Genomic DNA, 5,322 nt, shown 5'->3' with positions numbered 1-5,322 from the left:
AAATAGGGGAGGGACGGTGGGGGGTGGGGAGCTGGGGGGGGATAGCAGGGGGAGAAATGCCAGATGTAGGTGATGGGGAGGAAGGCAGCAAATCACACTGCCATGTGTGTTCCTATGCAACAATTTTGCATGTTCTTCACATGTACCCCAAAACCTAAAATACAATAAAATAAATAAATGGGAAAAAAAATAATAATAATTGCTAGGACTAGTTTGGATAAACAAAAATGGAAATAAGAGACTTATTAGGATGCTTCAAAATATAAGGCTTAAGAATGAAGAATTTAACGGGTAAATGGTGGTACTATTTATTGAGATAAAGCACACTAGTAGAAAAAGGAGAGAGAACGTCTTGGCCTGAGCAATTGGATGAATGGTGTTGCCACTTAATAAGATATGAATCCCTAGCGTAGGAGGTATAATTGACAAAACAGAGAGTCAATTGTATATCTTTGGGAACTTTTAAGTTAGATACGCTGATAAGAAATCCAAGTGGAGATGTCAAGTAGTCAGCTGAGTATAGTATAAGGTTCTGAAAGGTAGGTAGGAAGTCAGAGCTGGAGATTAAAATTTACCAGTCACCATTATATGACTAGTATTTAAAATGGAGGAAGTAGGTAATGAGCTTACCTAGGGGGTGAATGTATTTCTAAATAAGAACATGAACCAGTTCTGGCTTTCCACTGCGTCAAGTTGAGGATATAGGAAAAAAAAAAAACAAAGCAAGCAAAGATGATTGAGAAGGTGCTACCACTGAAGTAAGAAGACAATTCAAAAGGATGTGTAATATCTGAAGCCGAGTGAATAAAAAGAAACTTTATAAAAAGAAGTGAGGAGCAGGGTCAGAGATGAAATAAGACACAGATTGGCGACTGAAAAAAAAAAGATACCTATGCTGCATTTTAAACAAATAAAGTTGCTTTCTATTATCCCCTTATCCAAGGTTGTAGCCTTATAAGAAACAATTATCATATAATGATCTTGCTACTATAAAACTAATTTCCTATTTCAGCATTGATGTGAACATATGTAGTTGTTTGAAAGAAATGGAGGAAATACAGGCATAATTTTTTTTTTTTTTGGTAATGGGTTGAATCTAGAGAGGCTACCTCTCATAAGAAATAATAAATCCTGAAATGAAAGTTCACAGAAGACTCCAGGCATCCATAACTTAGACACACAGGAATTAGAATTTGTGCTACATGTGGGTAATATAAACCACAATAAATGTATAGCTTTGGTTATATTTGAAAATTTCTGTTAGATGATGTCAATGTAAAAACATAATAAAGTTTGATATCTATAGACTTAGCATTCTTCCTCTTAGGAAAGTACATCTACATAGGAACAACCAATTTAATAACTTATCTGTAATTGAAGCTCCAATATAAAAAATTTTACAAGAAGAGAAAAATATGGCTTGTGAATTCACACAGTTTAAGGGCAGAGGCTTATTTAAGGAATCTGGGACTTTAGGTTGTGGCTCCACTGTCTGAAGAACTTAAGTCTTCAATACCATGTATCAGGTAAATACTGAAATATCTTTTGAACCATGTTGATAAAAATAGAGCTATGGGCAGCATAGAGTGACAAAATAGGCAATTTTCTACCTGTCCTGCTTAAAACAATCATGTGAATTACTTAGTTTGCTGCTTCCTTATTAAAAAAAAGTTGAATCAACATAGGATTCATAAATTGTAACAATTATTTATTGGACCTTTGCTGTTTCAGATATTTCGTTATATTTATGATCAGAATTCAGTTTGAAGTAGTATAAAATATAGAAAAGCTTTCTGATCACTTGCAATTCATAATGAATAGATATGACCTACAGACAAGATTAGCATACTTAAGGAATTAATTATTATTACCTTGGCTTCCCTTCATTGAGTCCATCCTAAAAGCCTGCCACTGGTAGATCTTATACATATTACCTCATTGAATCATCATAACAATCCTGCAAGATAATTACCCTCATTTATAAATGTGAAACTAAGACTCTGTGAGTTTAATGAGGTCATTTAACTAAGGCATTAAAGTGTTTCAATAAGGTGGAAGTAATGATTTTGTCAAAGCTGCTTAGAGTTCAACAGTGAAATGGATAAATGATTAAATTTGGAAAAATAGTCACTGATAAAGCTGAAAAGATGGTGTTGGGAGAGTCAATCACTGGTAAACTTTCTAAGAATAATACATTTAGAGTCAGGATAGTAATTATTCATGTACTTAAATAGAATGACTTCAGTAGGGAATAAATACCTAATTGGAGATAACTAACAACAGAATAGGACATTGAGAATTAAAAACAATAAGTATAAACAACAATAAGTATAAACAACTAGCAAATCAATGAAGCCAAAAGACTGTAAGGTCAAAGTCCAGCCAATGGGCAATGACACAGTTTTACCTGTTTTCCATTTACTGTTGTATGCCTATAAAAGGAGAAAGAAGCTGCTTCTCTGGGACCTCAGTGAATAAGGCTTTAGCCCCCTGCAGCTCCTAGCTAAATAAAAAGCCACTTCCTTCCTCAGTTTGGAGTTCGAGAGGTTTGTTTCCCACCACTCCTGCTTTAGTAATACACTGCAAAATCAAGCAGTTTAAAGATAGAAGAGAGGACATAGATAATGGTGGACAAGCTGCCAGGAATTTGAAAAAACACTGACGTGGGGGAAATAAAAAGATAGCTTGAAAGTTAGGTGGTGTTATTAAGAGAGTGAGATACGTAAATTATGAATTTCAGAGGTGGTATACCTATATTTTGTTGTCGGCAAATACCAAATCACCAAATAAAGATTAAGAGCCTGAGGTTAAGTGAAGAAAAGGGTCTTTAGAAATGAGGAAGTGAAAAGAACACAGACACCAGGTGTTTGCTATATATTCTCCATTGATACTGAAGTCATAACAAATGACTTCAACCTAATTGTACATTTTAAGGGAAAAGAGAGGGAAACAATATATAAGTGGGTAATGAAAAGGGGAAGGAGACACAGTGAAAGCAGCACATCGTTGGGTTATGTGGCACATAATGTGGAGGAGAAAAAGAGACATATCACCTTCAGAAGCAAGGACCCAGTGTCTTCATTTGGCAGCCTGAATTCAGTTATACTAGGAACAAAAAGAACTTTGAAAAACGAATATAGGAGATTTTATAGCTAGTATGACTTTCTGAAGGCATACTGTAATTTTTTTGAATATATGTATCTCCCAGGTATGTAAAAGATTGTATCTGGTAAGAGAATAAACAAAAATGTATAGTTATATGAGATAAGATCATGATGAATGACCTAGAAGGTTTATAATTCTAATGGTAAGATATAAAAGCATGTGCAAAATGATGGTCTGAATGGTCTCTTAGAGGAATTAGTTTATTTTACTCTCTGAGCATGTTTTTAAATGAATCATTAGTGCTAAGGCAGGGGCAAGAGCAGACACTTCAGCAGGTGGGTGGATGCAAGAAGACAGGAATTCAGTAACTGAGTGAAGAAGAGAACAAGAGCGGTATAAACAAGGCCAAGAGCCATATCATCCAAAGTAGTAATGATGACAAAATAGTGTTGACCCGATGATTTCTTGCCAAGTTATTTTCCTAAAGTTGCCCATCTTACGCATAGAATTTACTTCCAACATTGAAAATGAACTGTTTTTCTATATACAGATGGGCTCATTAATGCACCATCATTCTCTATGCCTGGCCTCCATCTTTTTATCAATATACGAGGACACAGTGGCCTTTTTTGGGGATACTAGAGTAATGAAGAAGTAACTCATATAATTCAATTTTCATGTTCTTCTAACCCTTTTTACTACAGTGCCAGTGAACTGCTGTTCTAGATAATCTATATCACATTGTCATCTTGCTATTTTGCCACTGAGGACATTGTTTTAAAAATACAAACATGTTATTGAAATATTTACTGTTAATTATCAGTGCTATAGCATATACAATAATTATTATTCAAATCAAAAGTTTCTCACTTATTAGATCGGTTTTTAATTAACATTTTTCTAAAAATTTTATCCCTTTTAAAAAACAAACACAGGTGTCTCTTAGCATTCACCAGGGATTTGAACCAATACCCACCATGAATGTCAGTCTGTGAATGCTTGTCTCTTAAGTCAGCCCCCTACATCTGCAGGTTCCACATCTGCAAATTAAAGCAAATGCTGATCAAAAGAATGTATTTAGTCCACGGCTGGTTGAATCCATGGATGCAGCACCCGGGGATACCGAGGGCTAATGGAAATGATAAAATAGTTTTATTTTAAATGGCATACGATTTCAAAGAAACAATATTTAGTTTGTGATTGTTTTAGATTGGGCCCTCTAGAGGGGCAGAACTAATAGGATAGATAAATATATGAAGGCGGGTTTGTTAAGAAGTATTGATTCACCTGATCACATGGTGAAGTCCCGCTATAGGCCATCTGCAAACTGAGGAGCAAGGAAGCCAGTCTGAGTCCCAAAACCTCAAAAGTAGGGAAGCCAAGAGTATAGTCTTCAGTCTGGCTGAAGACTGGAGATCCCCTGGCCAATCACTGGTTTAAGTCCAAGAGTCCCAAAGCTGAAGAACTTGGAATCTGATGTTCCAGTACAGGAAGCATCCAGCACTGGAGAAAGATGTTGGTCAGAAGACTCAGCAAATCTGCTTTATTCTAGCTGTGCTGGCAGTTATTAGATGGTGCCCACCCAGACTGAGGGTGGGTCTGCCTCTCCCAGTCCACTGACTCAAATGTTAATCTCCTTCGGCAACCCTTTCAGAGACACATCCAGAAACTATATTTGGCATCCTTCAATCCAGTCAAGTTGATACTTTACAACTATCTTCAAAATTATCAATTTATATATGAGTAAAAATATTGGATGACTTAGTAAGGTATTTTTTTATCAGTAGTTTAAAATTTGAGTTAATAGAATTTACTTAATGAGTGTGACTGTTAATTTTATGTGTCAACTTGACTAGCCTAAGTGATGTCTGTTTAGTTGGTATTCCTGGCTGTGTCTGTGAAACCAGCCCAATTGTCTCATAGAATTTATGATTATGGGCCAGGTGTGGTGACTCACGACTGGAATCCCAGCACTTTAGGAGACTGAGGTGGGTGGATCAAGAGGTCAGGAGCTCAAGATCAGCCTGGCCAAGATGGTGAAACCCCATCTCTACTAAAAAGACAAAAATTAGCCAGGCATGGTGGCAAGTGCCTGTAATCCCAGCTGCTTGGAAGGCTGAGTCAGAGAATCGCTTGAATCTGGGAGCAGAGGTTGCAGTGAGCCGAGATTATACCACTGCACTCCAGCCTGGGCAACAGAGTGAGACTCCATCTTAA

Source organism: Cebus imitator, unplaced genomic scaffold, assembly GCF_001604975.1.
Source record: "Cebus imitator isolate Cc_AM_T3 unplaced genomic scaffold, Cebus_imitator-1.0 Scaffold182, whole genome shotgun sequence".
Classification (NCBI taxonomy): domain Eukaryota; kingdom Metazoa; phylum Chordata; class Mammalia; order Primates; family Cebidae; genus Cebus; species Cebus imitator.
The sequence above is the reverse complement of the archived record's forward strand: the minus strand, read 5'-3'. Positions refer to the sequence as shown.